At 47.0% G+C, this 19833-nt stretch overlaps 1 long non-coding RNA gene across 1 annotated transcript; it reads right to left on the minus strand.

Moving 5' to 3' along the window:
• Positions 1-522: 522 nt before the first annotated feature.
• On the minus strand, positions 523-13868 carry LOC119113167 (uncharacterized). Its single transcript, XR_005095838.1, has 3 exons — positions 13753-13868; positions 1013-1252; positions 523-592 (listed from the first exon to the last, which is right to left on the minus strand). It is a non-coding gene; the product is annotated as an uncharacterized LOC119113167 (long non-coding RNA).
• Positions 13869-19833: the final 5965 nt, after the last annotated feature.

Raw genomic sequence — 19833 nt, forward strand, 5'->3', positions numbered from 1 at the left:
ATTCGGCTCCGCGTTTTTGATCATACGAAGCCACTGGCTTCGATTTCGTATGCTCCGACTCCGAAGCCACCTGGCTTCTCTCAAGTCATTGTCCTGGCTTCAGAATCGGCTTTGAAACCGGAGGCCTGGCGTCGTTCCCATAGCTGATCGCGCAAACCCATCGTTTACTTAAGCCAGTGCCATATGACCCATCCATAATGCGCATACCGTTGCTTTACCGCCTGACCGATATTATTCACAGTTTTAAGGTGCACGTGATCATTGTGCTGAGGGGCCAGTCCGGACGCAGGTATGGCTCGGCCGTCCGTGAGCCGGGCGGCCGCGGCACGTACGTTGCCCAATCCGCGGTCCACAGCGGCGCACAGCTCCGTCACGTGCAGCGTCAGCTCGGCCGGCTGGTACGGGGCACAGCCGGCGCCCAGGCGGCGCAGGCAGGCTGGTTGGAACGGCAGCCAGTGGGCGCAAAGGCCGTGCAGCCGCGCCGCCGCCTCGGCCGACACGGCGGCCATGGCCTGGGCGGCAGCTACCAGCAGGGCACGTAAGGGCCGGCACAGCTGCTCCGTCCTGCTGCGGCAGAGCGGCTCACCTGCGCCTGGGCACAGAGGGCGCTCAGTGGGATGGCAGCAGATACCTGAAGCGCCCTTAGCCAGAAGCCTTCATAGGTAGGTTCATCAAGCTTGCATGGTTCTGATTGGGTATATAGAGCCAGGACACATGTTACATATCTGACAAATTTAGGTAGGCCAAACGGCGTGTTATCACAAATGGTCAGCATGAACAGCACAAGCTTCAGTGATATAATCATGTGTCATTGTGTTTTATGACGCACCCAGCTGCTGAGGCCATATGGCATCACCCGCCTATAACCCTGGTAGGAAGGGCAGGCACTGCGGGGAATTGAACCTCACCTCTGGTTTCCCAAGCGCCCGGTGGTTAACGCAGATGCATAAACCACTATACTACCAGCAACTCCTCAGTGATATAAACAAATACAAAGTTCATAAAGACTGACCTGGTAAAAGTGCAGCAATGATATCCCACTGCAGCTCACCACTGTCACCAATAGCACTCCTGCTAATCTTGCAGACTTCACAAGCATCTTGTGATTGGATGGCCTCATCAATGCTTGTCTTGCATGCCTCACAAGCTTCCTGTAGTTGGATGGCATCATACAGAGCCTGAACAGAGGGTGAGAGGAATGATTCTTGCTCATCTGCATAGTTCATCAAAGAAGCCTGCTCCCAACTGCAATCTGTGAAGTGTTTTAGCACTATTTAAAGGTGACTACGTATGCCAGGTTCTATGTTTTCGCACACATAATTGCCAACTAACTAGGACAAGTTTGATATGGGATGGGGCGAGCTGTTGATGTGGAAGAAGCACAATGTGGATTGCCCAAACCTTGAGGACACAGGTCTACATATGTACGTGAATGACTAGAAATGATGAATAACAAACACACATCTCTAGCCCTGACAGTTCCGTCCGCATTAGTGGCTGGTGTGAGAAGCGAGCACTAGGCTGCAGCCTTGGGTACTGTAGCAGCAAACATGGTCACCTCATAACCCCCTTTTCCTCTGGAATGAAAGCACATCCGTTCACACATCTTTATCATCGAGATCGAGATAAACGAGATTAGGATTTACATGTGGTTATTCAAACACCTAAAATTTTCTAAGATCTATATTTAAACATCAGTTTGGAGGAAACAAAACCTTACACCAATTTACCAGGGTGTTGCCGGTGTAGGCTTCCTTACTCATAATCCCGCCTGAATCTAGTTAACCTAGGACACAAATCGTACATCGGCATTTGTTAGGGTTGTGGGCTTATGACGTGGAAAGACGTGCGAATGTGTGAGGGGAGAGCCATGTAAAGGGGAGCCTGGGTGGCGGGGAACCCCGGAGTTGGGGATGCGGGTGATGCTCGGAGGATGGTATGGCGTCGTGAGCACGATACAGTGATTACGTTGGTACCGGATACATTTATCATCAGCGGTGGGATCATCGATTTCATAGATCCTCCGAAACCCGGCCGCCATCTGGTATGCGGCAGGGGAGTGTCATCCGTATCGTTCAACATTATCGAAAAGTGGTAACATCGAGCTGCGTGAGAAAAGGGATGGTCTGTATACAAACTATGACGTCATGTACACCGTATCTGTTGACGTCAGTGGTACGGAACCCTCTCAATTAGCCAGCTGACTGCTACACGACCAGGGGGGGGGGGGGGGGAGGGCGTCATCCGTATTAAAAGGGAGTGTGAAAGGGAATGTTCCACCTTTATAGAGGATTTGAACTAAAATAGACATCTTGAGGACCTTTCGATGCGGTTCACGACCATGCATCTTTAAGACCTAAATGCCTTTGGTTCATGAGTTATACACCAGTAAAAGTGCCAAAAGGTTTATTTAGGAACTATTTCAAAGCCGCCTCCGCAATGATGATGCCATAGAAACGTCATACGATCGCCGTGATATTACAGGCTGTTTTCTGCTTATCGTCAAAAACAGCATGGCCGCTGATACATTCGCAAAAGTGATGATGCGGCACATATGATACAATCCACGGAAAGTGATTGGCTGTGAGTAGGATTGCGCTGCTGAATGCGTGTCGCGAACGTAAGCGTGAGCACTTTCAGGTTGTACGGCGCTCCTCGGCAACGAGTCATTTTTCCGTATATCTAGGCCATGGGCCAAAGTTACAAAAAAGGACGTCACTGTCTGCCAAAAATACGACACCAAAAAAAAAACATGACGTCCTCCTGAATGTTTTAAAAAGAGGATGCAACGGCAACTCTATCTTTTTTCCTGCTGGCGTTTTTCCTTCTTCTGCTCGTGTTTCTTACGGACAGCTCGGTTGGCGCCGCGTGCACCGGAGCAAAGCGTCTTGCACGGATTTATGGGTTAGCTAGGCATTGTAAAATTAGAGGAACATTGCAGTAATTTTACAATTTTTGCTAAATATTGAACACATATTGCACGACTTGACACGACGCGACTCTAAATCTTGAACAAAAAATTGTGTGCTTGAATTACAACTTCTTGATATGCATTTCCACGAACCCCCTTGGGACTGTCTGGGAGGGAGCTCACGGTGAAATGTGGTGTTATGACCAGAAACCTGTGCGGAAATTGTGAGAAAGTCTGGAATTTGATAGTCCCGCGACCTGTGCAAGTGTGGAATCACATTTATTTTACGAAAGAGGGTGAATCAGGGATTGAAATGGTGTGATCACTGGTAGTGCGTGTCATTGCCTTGTATTGATCTTGACGTGATGGGGAGTGTGCGTGCGAGGCTGGTACTTCTGAGAGAGAGCATTGTTTTGGTATCCTTAAAGTCTACTAACTTCCAATCAAATGTGATACATCAATACTTGCCTCTATCTTTATGTTCTTGTTTCAACAGGACAAGGTCGTGATGCTCGTACACTGAAAGAAACACTAGCGCCTGTGTTGCAGGGGTGTGCAAAGACGATTTGCTACTTCATTATGATCTTGCCAACATTTTGAACCTATTGAAGCATTACAGCTTGCAATTCATTCATTGCATGTCATTACATAAGCACTTCATTTTGGCACTATGGGCTGCTCTGCGCAGCTCATTAATGTACATGCTTGGTGTAAGCTCACGTGATACAGCTTTGCAAAATTGTCTTTCCCTTAAGAATTCTGAATTTTGTGTGCAGGCAAGCATTGCTTGTAAGTCATCAATGTCATAGTCGTCACAACTTGTGAGATGCTGGGTGCTGACAAAGGTGGAGAAGATTTCCATCATGAGCCTTGAGTGCATCAGCAGCTTCACCACCTCCTTGCATTTCGCTGATCTAACCATAACTGCAGGCACTTGTCATATCTCCAGAGTTGTACAAGGTCAGCAGGTTTGCGGTGTCATTTCACATGCAATATTTTCTTGCTATACATGTATGATTACCCAGTGTTGGAAATTCGAAAAAAATTCCTGATAGCGGAGTACAAGTTTTCTATGGTGGAGTACAAAATTATCAAAGTGCTGCGGGTCATTCCAGCTTTATTAAGGTTATCTTTGGGAGATAATAGTACAATGGATGGCACTCAACAAAAGCGCCACTTTCCATATACAACAATTCTTGTAAAATCACTTTAAATGAAAGAAAACATCAGTATCAAACATGGCAAACCGAAACAACACAGTCTCATACTCTGTACTATGAAACACATGTGCATGTACATTGGTTCGCAATTTATTAAAGGCTCTGTGCATACACCCTCCAAAACGGAGGGTAATTACGCATCGGGCTTAAGCACTCACCAAACTGGATGGTGGCTACACAACGGGCTTATGCACGCTCCAAAACGGAGGGTGGGTATGATACGCACAGCCAGACAAAAATGGTACACAAAAAATGCAAATGAACATACCACAGACGACCACGGCCACCATGCTCCACCACGATCACGCTACTCACGGTCCACCAGCTAACTGATTTTAAAAACAGCTCAACATTCATGCCCTCCACCTTCCCACTCCCGGTCAACACACGAGGCCCTGCACGTCCCACCCGAACAATAGCGACAGACACCACTCTTAACCGATTTACCCAGCCATCGCAAGTACAATGCCTGACAGACCCATGTAGGCCGGCCGAAAGGGATCGAAGTCAGTCACTCCGCTGACTCCGGCGGATAATGCAAGGTATTTATGGATTTTGATGCGCTTTAACCGATGCCATTGCGAAATAAAATAATTTATGTTGCAATTAACTGATGTTTTTGTCCTAATAAACCCCTCTTCTTAAATTGCCGGGCCAAAGTTATGGATTCACGTTACTTTGGTGTCCTGGTGTTTTTGCCGGAGTGAGATGGCTGTCTCCGAACAATTTTTTTTAGCTATTTATGGTAATGCTTTTCAACTTAAAAGGGCATTTTTGTAAAGCCTGAATTACCAGCTTTAATTTTACACTCTTAAGTGACAAATTTGACTTGGTTTAAATCCACAGCTGCCGGAACATTTTTATACTCCGGATACCAGGAACTGACTAAAAATCCAACTACATGGCGGTTCTGGATGAGTACAAATGAGTCCTTCATAATCGTAATGTCCATCTCTACACAGCTTCCCTCTAAATGTTAGCAAATCTGTTTACAAATCTGTTTACAAATCAAAACATGAGCGCGAGCGGAATACTTATGCTCCTAACAAATCAGTCACGCGGAGGCGGATCATTAAAACTAATTGGAGAGTTTTGCTATGTTCAACCTCCAACCTGAGCTGGGAGGCGGGCGCCAGCCGCTGAATAGTTTAGACGTTTCCGACGCTGAATTGCGAGTGACTCTCGTATTTGCATTGCTATGACACTGGTGGCGCGCGTGGGCGGCCGTCTGCAGTGGGTGATTGGGCGTGCGGTTTTCTATGAATATTCGTTGCATCCTTAGCATCAATGCGGTTTGTCGTCAATGGTAGGTTAAGTCATGTTCAAGTTTGAGTTCGTCTGCGTAGGGCATAGGAAGTGAGAGTTTTGCTAACCTACAGACCGGTGCGATTCTGGTACTCGTTTCTCACCTCTCGATGTTGTTCAAAGGCGATTCCATTCAACATTCACACGCTTTATTTTTCACATTTCCAGACATGGCTCATCATATACCTACGTAGCAACACAGGCCGCTTGCTATTGGGCATCTCAGTCTGGTGGATGCAAGATTTGTGCTCTTGCAGGTATCAATGCATGGCTCCTCATGGAAGCAGGAAGCCTTAAGCCGCTGCACCTTCTGATTTTATTTTGTCCTGACACAAGGAGGTAAAATGAGTTTTTCCAAAAGCTGTTCTTGTTGCATCATGATGGAGTACAAGATATTTCATTTTACCTAGTCACAATCCTGAAGCACAAAATCTCCTGGTATACATTATACGAGGAAACGTCAAGTTTTCCAACACTGTGATAACCTGTGTGAACAACATTTTTGAGTGAAGCAGCATGATGGCTGCAGCATGTTGCATGACTGTGGAAGCAGAAGATGTCTTTGCATCTTTGTCATCCATGTTTTGTGGATTTCCAAAACAGGCTGAGCAAGTGTGTCACTTATTGGTTGTGTGCCCGCTGAGTGATTTGTATATCGTATCATGTGTTTTTGGTCACTCATATGTCAGATGCATAGTTAATACAAAAATGCATGCTTGGCCCATCTTTTCATGATGAAATTTATTACGAAAGTAGCAGGGATTGTAGTACAAAAACCATATCGTTGCTCATTATGTAATGCCACAGTACAGCACTGAGGTGGTACCACGATGACATTGTTGACCCGTGCCAATACACAATGTACCACATTGGTTGACTCCTCTATGCTAAGCCTATGAGATGACAGCTTATAATTTATGAATGACTGGTAACAAGTGACCTAACGATGCCAAAGGAATATCAACAGTAAGGATGCTGTTACATCACAACGGTTCTATCGCAGTTCACTAGAAATTGCATAAATAATCCTCAGTGTTAGGACCAAGCTTAGCGGTTAGGTGAGGTGCATTCTCGACGAAGAACAAAGTCAGCTGTTTGTGATGTGCGGTAGGCGATGGAGTTTGTTGTGCACCACCTGTGCCTTGGGTTTTGTGAACAGCTGTTTTCACGGGTCGGCAGACGAAGCGGTAGTGTTGCCCAATAGGCGGGCGTGCAACATTCCGCACGGAGGTTTGGGGAGCTGTCCGAGGTGATGTGGGCGTCCGGCGAGTTTTGCGGGAGAGTGCGCGTTGGTTGGTGTACGGAGAAGGCGGGTTGTGAATAGAAGGCCCGGGGTCAAAGAATTTCGGAGTTTTTCTCGGAATGGAAACTCGGAACGGGTTGTGAGGCATGACGGCAGCTACCAACAAAGTTAGTTAACGAAGCGTTACATCAGCGGTGGGATAACACTGCTCGTCGTCTTTGTGTTTCTGTTCCGCGTGGCCTGTGACTTAAAATCACGATGGCGACGAAGCCGGACAAGACGGCGAAGAGTGAGGCAATGGCGACGGCCGGAAGTCAAGGTAGCTGGAGTGGGTTTGCTGGAGTGTCACCGCCCACCTGCACGGACGCAGACAACGCGGAGGAGTTTCTCAGGAAACTTCGTCGGGCTTCGCGCGCTAATGGCTGGAGCGAAGAGAGACAGCTCGATCTTCTTCCGGCCCTGCTACAAGGTGGGACACGCTGGGTGGCTGACGAATTAGAAAATGACCCACCAAAGGACATGGAGGAGGCGGCCGAAACCATCCAGAATCTTCTCTGCCCGAAAGAAAAGAGAAAGGTGCTGCTGCACCGGTTATATGAGGGGAGGCTGAAGACGGGTGATTACCCTGGTCTGTTTGTGCTCAACCTACAGCAGCTTCTGTGTGGCGGCATGCCAGTATTGTCTAAGGAGGCACAGGAAAGTCTGCTCTTGGGGCAACTGCCGCGAATCGTGCCAAGTAAGTGGACCATGAAGCTGCTGGACACTGATGCGACCTCTGTGGAAGCAGTCATCCGGAAGCTGGAACGACTTCAGACCATGGAGCAGTTGCAGAAGGAGATGCCCTCTCATCAGGACGACAGGAACCACCAACAGTGCGTACCATCATGACAGGGAGACAGTGCTTTAACTGTGGCCAGCTAGGTCACGTGAAGAAGTTCTGCTCTCAACCAGTGCGTCCATGGCACCTACGGGAGTCAAAAGGCTTCCAGCAAGGAGATACACGCACAAGAAATCCAGCAATGTACCAACAGCACCAGAAACACGGACCACGTCTGCCAGTTCAGCAAACAGGTGAAGCTGGAGCTGCTAACGGGCCACAGTCACAGGCAGGTAGAGCTGCCAGAAGATGTTTTCAGTGTGGAGGAGTGAGCCATGTCAAATCGGTGTGCCCAAGTGTGCCCCAACATGAGGTCCGTCGGCTTGGCACGGCTCCAAGTACTGGAATGAAGGTTGTTGTACTGTTGGATGGGTTAAGCACAGAAGGTTTTCTGCACACATGGAGTATATAAGCTTGCTCAATATGATCATGGTAGAGCAGCTTGGGTTGACAGTAGCTGAGACAAAAGAAGTGAAATGTCTGGCTCCCAATGGATATAATGTTCACCTGAATGGCCAGGTGGAGGTGGTGTTGGAAGTGGGTCAGACCGGGGTTGTGCACCAGTTGTAAGTGTTTTCAAGACTCACTGACCCCCTGTCCATCGGGCCGGACCTTCTGAACAAGCTGGACATGGTCATCTATTGCGGCACTGGCGAACTCCTGGTCGGAGGTGAGCCTGTGGAGACCTGCCAGTCCCAAGAGATTTCCACCAGATGTCCCGTTGTCTGTGCTGCACGGCCTCAAACCTTCATCCGAGTCAGCAGACTGGTAAACTTGCGGACACTGCTGTTCTAGCCCTCTGAGGTTCCTGGAGTGAGGACCGCACCTACTGTTCACCTGAAGCATCAAGGGACTCCAGTCAGGATCCCGAATGAGGGAGACGAAGACGTCATCATCCCAGCAGGCACAGTGCTTGCAGTTCATGAGTCAGTGGCTGAGCTGAATCAGGAACAGGAGAAAGTGAGAGGACCGCAGGGGAAACCAGAACGGGTCAAGATGAGGTGGGGGGACCAAAGCTGCCTTCGTTGGATTACCTGCGTGAACATGAGAAGAAGCCGTTCCAGAATCTTCTGGAGGAGTATCGGGACGTGTTCTCCCGGTCAGCTGAAGACATCGGAGACTACCAAGGGACTCATCAGCTGGTCATCACCACGACAGGGGCCCCACCTGTCCGGCAACGGGCGTATCGCACGCCACTGCATCTTCGAGGACAGCTGAAAGAGAAGCTGAATGCGATGCAAGAGCAAGGAGTGATCGAGGATTCAAAGTCACTGTGGCCGTCGCCTGTTGTGATGATCAGAAAGAAGGACGGAGGAGTCCGGTTCTGCTCCGACTACCGAGCGGTGAATGCAGTCATCAAGCACGATTCCTACCCCCTGTCAAGGATCGGAGACCTGGAAGCAGCGAGGGAAGCCAGGGTCTATTCAGTACTGGACCAGCGATCTGCCTACTGGGCTGTGCTCGTCGCTCCGGAATTCCGAGAAGTACTAGCGTTCATCACCGAGTTAGGACTCAAACAGTGGACACGTCAACCGCTTGGGCCTAAAACGAGTCCGGGGATGTATGAACGGATCATGGGGGATGTGTTGGAGGGTTTCAACTGGGAAACAGCAGTGGTCTACTTAAATGACGCCCTCGTCTACAGCTCCTCGAGTTCAGAGCATCTGGAGGTGCTGAAGCAGCTTCTGGACCGGTTTCGCCAAGCCGGGTTGAAGTTGCATCCCAACAAGTGCCAGGTGGCGGTCACGAAAGTCACCTTCCTGGGGCATCAACTCGACGAGATGGGGATCCGTCTCACAGTACACAAGGTAGAACCGACGAAGGACTGGCCCAGACCGAGCAGCACCAAGAAATTGCGTCAGTTTTTGGGTCTGGTTGGCTACTATCGGCAGTACATTCCACACTTCGCTGACAAGTCAGTGCACCTGACCAACCTGATACAGAAGAAGACGAGCTTCGAGTGGACTGATGACCGCGAGATCGGCTCCCAGACACTGAAGAAGGATCTTCAGTGGTACCCCGTGCCACAATGTCCTGACCCTGTGGACAAGTTCGTCTTGACAACCGATGCGAGAAACTTTGGATGGGGAGCACAGCTGAGCCAGTCAAAGGGTGTGGTTGCTTTCGCTTCAGGGAAATTGGCGCCAGCGGAGAGCAACTGGAGCGTCACTGAGCGCGAACTGGGAGCGCTGGTGAAAGCGACATCGAAGTTTTACCACTACCTGGTGAGAAAGCCGTTCCTACTGAGGACCGATCACGAGGCAATCAAGTTCCTGCACCGCTCGAATTCACCTTCAGGCCGACTGTTCCCGTGGATCGAGCAGTTGTAGCAGTCCAACCACTCCGTGGAGCACGTGGCGGGTCGGCTGATTTCGCATGTGGATGCGCTGTCCCACAGGTTCGAGACAAACACGAGGAAGCACCAGTTGCGACCGACTGCACCAGAGTTCGTACCGGAGGAAGGCGTGAGAGTGACTCCAGATGTGATGCTGCGCCGCTCAACGGTCGTGGACGCGCAAGAGCCATCCACGGAAGGTGAGAACGATGGCGATGCCACAGAAGACGTCCTGGACATCAATAATCCCGATCATCTCGGCATCGAGGTGTGAGGCATACGCTGCACTGTGGGACAGCCAGTTTCTTCTGGTACAACGTACAGCGCGAGGTGACGCACTGCGGAAGCTACACTTCTTGTCTGAGGACGAAACCAAAGTATGCAGGCTGCAAGGAGGGAAGAGGAACCATACCTGCAGAAGGCGAGCCGTTTCTACACTGGTCAGCGGACGTCTTATAATTACTAGAAAGCGACCGTGGTCAAAAATACGTTTTGGTCATAGCTGACCAATTCAGTAAATGGGTGGAAACATTTGCATTAAAGAGACAGACTGCCGAAGGGGTGGCGCGATGTGTAGTACAAGTCATCTGCCGGTTTGGCGTCATGAAGACGCTGCTGACCGATGAGGGACGGAACTTCCAGTATCTTCATCAAAGGAGTCTGCCAGCTGCTGGGCGGGAAGAAGTAAGGAACGAAAATCTACCATCCATGCTGCAACAGGCAAGTGGAGCGAATCAACAGGTCGTTGCTGGAACTTCTGACTCACTACGTGGCTGAGAACCAACGCGACTGGGACCTGTGGCTGCCGGTGGTGACATCTGCTTACAACTCTGGTTGCCACGGTGCGACAGGATTCTCATTGGGAGAACTGGTCTACGGGAGACCAACGCGAACTGTTCTGGAAAACGAATTCGACGTGGACAGCACCAAGAACCAGTCTCATCGCCAGTTCTTGGTGAAGCTGAGAAATCATCTGAAAAACGCGCATCAGAAGCCGCTGGACCTGATTCAGCAAAAGCAGTCTTCGCACCGAGACAAGACCGGCAACCTTTCAGCCACGCGACACAGTGTGGTGTCGTTACTTCACAGCAGGAAAAGGTGTGACCGCAAACTGAAGTCAAAGTTCGAGGGGCCTTATCTTGTGCTGGAGGGCCGACCGCCGGATTACTTGCTGAAGAAGAGGCGGGGACAACGGCTCGTACACGGCGGACATCCGAAAAAGGCAGAGAAGCCCAGATCTGAGCAAGAGATGGCCGTGGTGGAGACTGAAACTGGAACTGACTACATCGACACTGGACTGAATTATACTGGAGGGAACGGAGCGGATGACCTGACCGGAGAGACAGAGATGACGATAACGACGACCTCCGACGGCGGCAGAAGAAAAGCTGGGACCGAGGCTGTTCAACTGGAAGAGCTACTTTGCATCCAAGATCCAGTGCCGGGGACCGGGGAACAGCTGGAACGAGTAGCGGACGACGCAGAGCTCATCCAGACGGAGCAGCTGGAAGCGGTCGCTATGACGGCCGGAGACGTGACGGTCGACGACACGACATCAGTGCCTAGTGACGCGCTGGAGAAGGCGGATGGCCACAGGAAACCGATGGACGGCCTGGGCGGAGTGGAACGAGACCAGCAAGCGACGACACCGGAGCCGGCACCGCAGGAGTCGTCCTGTCCGGTGGTGTCCTCTGGAGCTGACGATGAATCGTTGGTGGCGCGACCTGGTACGGAGTCCGCGGAAGAGGCGATGCCGGTGGCGACCGGGACAAAGCGGACGAGACACGATCGTGAGGTGCGACGACCGAGGCGGTACCTCGACTAGCCAGGACCTATACGTGATAAGAGTTTGGGGGTACAGGGTTATTTTGTCTAACGCAGGGATTGTGTTGGTTAGTGGAAATTTGATTATTTTGCTTTTTGTGATGTGCTGTGGCATTGTGAACTCAGAAGTCAGCTACAGTTCTCTACCAAGTGAGGTTATTTTGCGCACCCTACGTCCAGTTTACGGTGAGGAGGACGTTAGGACCAAGCTTAGGGGTTAGGTGGGCAGCATTCTCGACGAATAAAGAAGTCAGCTCTTTGTGATGCGCGGTACGTGACGTACTTTGTTGTGCACCACAGTATGTCTTGGGTTTTGCGAACAGCTGTTTGGACGGGTTGGCAGACGAAGCGGGAAAGTGTTGCCCAATAGGCGAGCGCGACATTCTGCACGGAGGTTTGAAGAGCTGTCCGAGGTGATGTGGGCGTCCGGCGAGTTTTGCAGGAGAGTGCGCGTTGGTTGGTGTAAGGAGAAGGCGGGTTGTGAATAGAAGCCTCAGGGCAGAAGAATATCGGAGCTTTTCTCGGGATGGAAACGCGGAACGGGTTGTGAGGCATGACGGCAGCTACCAACAAAGTTAAAGTGTTGCAAAGGCAAAAAATTGATCAATCAACCCTACCATCTTTACCAAAGAAATAATAATGCATTGACAATTAATTCCTAGCAGATAACAGTAAACACCATGCTCTGGCTGGTCTCAGTGATCACCAAAGACCATTAGAGATTGGCTACTTGCAATCCTTAAATTTTCAAGCCCCTATAGTAAGCACTTCCTTCCTAAGTCTATGCTCACACCTGCTATATTTTGTAAGCTATGGAGCTGATAGGAAGTTGCTGACATTGATAATTCTACTGTCAAGGTGTCAGTCCCAATAAAGGCTGATAGAAGCAGATGCTTAATTGTTGTGCACCCGTTGCACCATTCCCCGGAGCACATAATGGCAAGTTTATGATTGAAATGACACATGTCACATGATAAATAGGAGCATCTGGGATGTGGTAGTTAGTGCAGATGCATTCTAGCCAAGGTACAATCTTTCTGACCCAGGTGAAAGATTCTGGGGCAATGTCACAACTGCCTAGGCTTTTACTGACCTCAATGTACTTAATTTGGGGACGAGCATGTAGTTCCCTATTTAGTTGGATAGGACACTAGCCAAAACCTGGAATTTGGTTTTGGCCCTCAGGAAAGAGAACAAAAATGTTAAAATTGTGGCTTGTAATGAGAACAAAATAACCCAGGTGAATTTGTACTGCACTCATAGCTGGCACTACAGGACATTCTCTGGTGGCAGATAACAGTAAACATCATGCTCTTGCTGGTCTCAGTGGTTCCCAAAGACAATTAGAGATGGCTTCTTGTCATTGTTAAATTTTCTAGCCTTTCTAGCTTTCTGAGTAAGTGCTTTCTTCTTAAGTCTATGCTCAAACTTACTGTATTTTTTAAACCAATAGAGCTGATAAAGTTGTCCATATTGATGATTTTATTGCAAAAGTGTCAGTCCCAGCTAAGATGAATGAAAAGCAATGCTTAAAATGTTGTGCACCTGTTACACCATTCCCCACAGCACACTATGACAACTTTTTGCTTGAAATGCCATGCAAGCCACAATATAAATAGGAGCATTTGGGGCACGGTAGTCAGTGCAGCTACATTCTAGCCAAGGTACAATTTTTATCACCCAAGGAAAAATTATGGGGCAATGTGATACCCACCTAAACTTTTACTGACCTAGATACGCTTCAATTAAGACCAGGCATGGAGCTCCCCATTAAGTTGGATAAGATGCCAGCCCCTGCCGACTTTGAGAAAAAAAACTTGGTCAAAATCGGGGAGAACATGGTTTGCACCATTATTTGGGATAAAACACTTTTCTGCCCACCCGCTCCACAAAGTTACGTACAGAGCTACACCACTTGAGACGTCATCCCGCCGCGTGATCAGGGCTCCAGGGCCAATGCAGCTGAGGCGGACGAATCATCCTCCTCCTCACAGAGCAATCCAGTCGCACAAAGTTAGCATCGCTGCATCTACTCACCAGCGTTAAGTCTGATACAATACTTTTCTCAGTGTATGATAATGAGCTAAATTGATACAATGCCTTCACCTACACCACCAATCATTCGGGGATCACCTATTAGCGCGGCTGCTCCAAAAAAGGTGGGTGGGCTACATAAATGGCGCGCAGGCAATAGCAGTCTTCAATGACAGAGCCACTGTACGTTATTTATCGGCTTGGGTATTGCTTTTTAGGAGTTTTTTGGTTTTGTAAAAATATTCATCCGTAAAACCCGGCTGATATGAAAGGACGATCCCAGAAAACAAAAATAATTATATAAATACAAGATTTAAAGCTCTGCTCAACGGAAAACAACAAACCCTGCTTTAGCTTTAGACTCCGATCATGATTCTGTGGCGACGCTCTGTATATCGATAGAAAAAATTTCATGCTTCGACTCTTTTATGCATTTTCACCACGTATTCAGGTCGGATTTCTTAGTGGAGAATATGCCTTCCCTCCAATGCTGAATCCTCCCGAAGAGCCGGAGACTCCAACACATCCTCGACAATATTTAGCACGTATGTTTGCTAGGAGGGGAGCCGTGTTTAGTGCCGATTCGTGCTAAAATCGGCGACGCGTTGTACGCATAGATACTAATCAACACACCCGGTAACCCAAGGCTCAACAGAGAAATGAGGCTGTTTAGAGGTGAACGTCGTAAATTTATTTTCTTCCGATGGGAGTAGAAAACCTTCACCATTGTGGGATTCCGATTCCCATTTGAATGTAAGTTGCTCCCAGGACGCGGCGGGGTCCGTCGGTTGGTGGTCGGTGGAGAGCGTGGAGAACAGGTTGAGAAACGTGCCTGTGGAAAATCTTGCAGATAGTTTACAGAAAGGTGTAATTTACCGGCTAAGTATTATATTGATATAACCTGGACTTCGGGGACTTCGGAAAGACTGGTATCCGGCCGGTAGTGCGGAGAATGGGATGCTAGTCTTGAGATGTAGTGGTTAGCATCAGCCGGGTTTGACCCAAATGTCTTGAGTCAGCTCCGGACCGGCTCACAGATTGTGGAATCTGATTCAGTTTGTGACTTAACTGTTCTGTTCTTCATTTGACTCAGTTCAAACTATGCTTACATTGAATCACTTGACTCATGTCTCATACAGGTGGCAAAATGAAATATCTGAGCTCTGGCTCAGTTATATATATATATATATATATATATATATATATATATACATATACATATAGTTATATATATATATATACATAGTTATAGCTCAGCTAGCATAGCTCAGTTATATATATATATATATATATATATATATATATATATATATATATGTATATATATATATATATACACATATATATATATATATACTCTAGTTCCTAGCTGAGATTTTAGAATATTTGCTGAGAGGGGAACTGTGGGAATATCCATTTAGAATATATTTTTTAGATCCTGTTAAGAAACTGTGAAAATAATTCTATTTGTTGCCTATCGTCCATGCTGCAAAAGGTTTTATAACTTATCCTGCATGGTTTTAATGTTGACACTGAAGTGAGGTGTAAATTTGTCTGGGGCATGCTATTTCTGTGTGCTGCCAATTGGATTTCAGCCATATGATTCACTGATACAGCTTTGTTGGAAATGATTGGCTCATAACTCAGCTCATGAATTGCATGGCAAATGTGGTTCAGGTTATGACCCAAACCAGCACTTCTCCTAATAAGCAGATGCGGCCTATAACCAGGGAGCTAGAATCGCTTTTGAACTAGGGTGGGAGTGAAAAATTCCATCGCAAAAAGACCGTGCAGGAGTGAAAAAATCAATTCACAAAAGACGGAACTTATGAGCTCGTGACGGATGCTTCAGCAAGCAAAGACATTTATTTCAAGTTGGCATGGACGTAATATCGGAAACCTGACAAAACTATTTCATTTTTTAACATCTTAGGCCATTAAAGTGAAACAGAATACATTAACACGCGCTCGAGTGGGGGGAGGCAAATTGACCCCCCTCACCCCGAGGGCTTTTCCCGAGTGGTTTTTGAACGGCGCGGCGTAGCCGCGCCACATTTTGCATAGCTGTAGAAAATTGCATAGCGGATCGTTTGACATACAAATTTTAGATGTACCTTGTAAGGTCGCTGACCTATGACAGGTGAAAGTCAGCCTATGGTTTCAGCGAAAGCAATTTCTAGGGAATCGTTCAATCTGATACAACAACGGAGTGTTTGACGAAGACATACATATCTGAGATGCTTTCTTAGGCACCAAAAATATTGAATGGGCAAATTACGTTGACCTAAGGTCAGGTATGATGGTCAGACCAATTTCAAAACCAACCTGAATTATAACTCTAGGGCTTGCTGTATGGGATAGTTTCTGTTGCTCATTTCGAATTTATTGACAGCAGGAACTGCATTATACATTTTCAATTGATTTCTTACAGATCAGGAACAGGCTACTGACGTAAGACGACCCGGGTCGAACATTTCGTTTTAGGAACATACTGCCTAGCGTAATATTTGTCGCTTATTCAAATGAAAATGCAGAGCAGTCTTGCATCACTTTGGTCACCATGACCTTCAAAAGGTCAAACAAGGTCAATGACCTCAAATGGGCTTGTGACCTTTTGGTTAGAGACGGTTGCCTAGGTTCTGGGGGCGCTTTGGAGACCAACCTGGAGTTTGACCTTGTTTGGCCTTATTTGACCTAAAGGTTATGACCTAGGAAACTGAAACCATAACTTAAGTGAGTTGGCGTATAGGTCAAGACACCCAGCGAATTTGGTGTCTCTAGCTTTCTTAGTTCACGGGATCTCAGAGGGGGTTCAAATTGACCCCCACACCCGAGCGAAGGGTGTCTAGCCGGCCAACCGGGCGCATGTTAAAACATAGTAATGTCATGACAGTATTATGAGCATAACAAATGATTAACACCAGTAATTTGATGCTGCACTTTTCAATTCCCTTCCACAGCACTTTTAAAACAAAACAAGGCAATGGAATTCAATAATGATGTAACAACAGAAAATTCAACAAGCATAGAACACTCAGAAAAAACTGGAATCCAACACAGCAGCCCATCACCAAGTCAAACACAATGGACATACTTCTGGCTTCTGTTAAGGTGGGGGCAGGGAAAACAAACATTTTGTCACCATTTTGTACAAAATACCAATGCTTATTTCCATGAAAGTAGCCTATGCCTAACCTAAAGAGGCCTTACATCATCTCATCCTGTATAACCAACTTGCATCCCAGCAGCAGTCGTGAGTTACTGATTCTTGCACAATTCCTACTGCCACTTGCCATGCAATTGACCAACTTAACCTAGCTTAGAGTAGCCCATATGATGAACATCCTCTCAACTCACCTATCTGTTGACAGCAGCACTTGTGATAAAAACAAGATATTTAAAGCTAGTCTTTGGCTGCTTTCAACTTCAATTTTTATTCAGTTCATTTGTGCATGCTTGTTGACATCAGACAAAGTTGACAACATTCAAATCAATGCACTTTAAATCACTTTGAACAACTTATTTTGATTGTCATGGTTAGCCTATGTCAAGGGGCACGCTTTTTGAGCTTCTTTATTCATATTTAATGACAAAGTTTGAGGTGTAGGCTTCACATTTTAGATGGGGTGGTCTGACTATTTGCTACATGCTAACATTTGAATCATGTTATAATTGCTAAGCAGCTTAGAGTATCCCTGTGTTAAAAATATAGTGCATATATACAGTACAGTCATTTGCCAGTCAGCAAACCATGACAACTATAGCAAACATCTGGTTAAACCAGCCATGAGGGACCACTTTAGAAATGTGGGGCAAATAGCCAAGAATATGGAACAAATTAAGCCCATTGCACGCCTTGTGGTATCATAATTTGTCTTATGGCAAAACTCGATGCATTAAAACAGAAAATGGCTGGCTCTGGTTACCAATCATGTGTTGAAAACAGGTAAGGTAAGCAATTACTTGGTCCAGAGGAGACTCGCCGGCTTCTAACTGCTCCCCCCCAAAAATTATATACCTATTGCATGGTCTGCTGGCAGACAGAGTCATCCGACTCACCTCCCAAATATAAATATAAATCATGCCCACCAGCCTTCGAGACTAAAATCCGAAACAAGTAAGAGGTGCTCATGATAAACATCTCCAGAGGGCAGAATTTGGCCATAAAACACTTCTGTATTAGCTGCGTCATGTCTGTCCCAAGGCTCCATGTGGCAGCATATTCTAATGCTGCCATACAGAGGCAGCATTCGGCAAGGCCATTTTAAGCCTTGCCAGGTAGCTTGATAAGTCAGACACTCGAAAAGCTTGGATTTATCCTTATTGGGCACCGCCATGAACCTAAAAAACAGTTAACCGAAGGTTTTAGAGGGCAAAAATGGCGTTAAAAGTAAGTTCCGTGCTTCAAATTGTCTCCTTCATTCCCTGTGAATTGTTCACGCTTGGGTGTATATCAAACATGTTTGGGCAGCTGGCGAATTAATTCGATTTATGTATGAAATACGTACAAGCTTGCAGTTAGAGCATCTTGCAGAGAAATTGGTCAACATTTTAAGCAGAAGATGGTCTAAAGACAAACGAAAAGGAAGGAAGAATAAATTGGTGTTACACTGGTATGATACCAATAAAAACATAAGTAGCTAAATAAACAGAAAGACTGGTGCTTTTCCCGCACAATTTTGTAATCAGCTGATTTGGCTTAATGTCTGTTTATATAAGCGCTGAAATGGTGATATACATCTCGTAATTGTAATTTGAAAGACAATTTCTTGAACTTTTCACTCATGCATTTCGGGAGCGATGCAATTTAGTGGTCAAGTTTCCTCGGGAGAAAAGTACGTAGAGTAAAATTTTCTACCAGGCCTTGCTGGTGTTCGCTCCAGGCTCTGCTTTCGTGGTGTGGTGGTGAGACCAAAAAATAGGGGATGCGTGAAAACCTTGCATTCGGCGCACAGCTGCAGATTGTGATGCATTTTGTAAACAAACCAAACTTAATGCGTGCAAGCGACTGGGGTCGCTGGGGTTCTTGGGCTTGGAGGTACCTGGCGCCCTTGCTCTGTGCATACATAGACATGATTCAGATGTAGGTGAGGCACGACGTAGCCATAGATGTCCAGGTTCTGCGGAGCCTCGTTTATGCTTGGTGGTTTCAAGTGAGCCCGGTTTTGGATGACATCAGAGCACCTGGCAGAGCCCAGTGCTCTGGTTTCCCAATCTGGGGCCCGCTAAATTAAGTTGAATCTTAAGTTATATTTGTATGCCAAAAGTTGAAGTATTTGATCTATGAAATGACGTTTATGTAGTACATTAGCCTGTGGTACACCTGATATCTTCAACCTCCATGTACATTTTCAAGTTAGGCTTGCCTGTAGGACTCAAACTTGTGACTCTACTCAAATCAAGTTATAATGTCAGGCATGAGATGCCTCATTTCCTCATGTCATCACCATAATCTGGCATCCATCTACTTAAATGGGCTATTTCCCACACATAGGTGGATGCCAACCAGTCTTATGTTTGACTCCAGTTGAACCATGAATCCACTCAGGAGTCAATGATTTTAGAGTGAGTTGTGACCTAAGTCAGCTCACAAGAAAAACTGATGCTTTGATCATTGGCTTATCACATTCTTCATAAATGTTATGAGCTTAATAATGAGCCGATAATTTATACCAATGTTATGTTAGTGGTCAGATGGCTGAAACTAAGAAACTGGGGATATATATATATATATATATATATATATATATATATATATATATATATGAGTGTGGGTGTGCATATGTGTGTAAGTATATCTATTAAATATATCTTAAGACTCTGCCCGCCTACCTGACTGACTCTGCCTGACTTACCACCTGGCTGTCCCGCCTGACTGTCTTGCTCGGCTTGCTCGACTGTCTCGCTATGCCTGGCTCTGACCGCCTGACCGCCTGGCTTGGCCTGACTGCCTAACTCAGACTGCCTTACTGCCTGGCTCAGCCTGCAGATTGTCTGGCCCTGCCTGACTGCCGGGCTCTGCCCGACTGCCTGACTGCCAGACTCTGCCTGGCTGCCTGGTGTAGACTGCCTGCCTGTCTGCCT

This window comes from Pollicipes pollicipes, unplaced genomic scaffold (assembly GCF_011947565.3).
Source record: "Pollicipes pollicipes isolate AB1234 unplaced genomic scaffold, Ppol_2.1 Scaffold_7261;HRSCAF=8764_pilon_pilon_pilon, whole genome shotgun sequence".
NCBI lineage: Eukaryota > Metazoa > Arthropoda > Thecostraca > Pollicipedomorpha > Pollicipedidae > Pollicipes > Pollicipes pollicipes.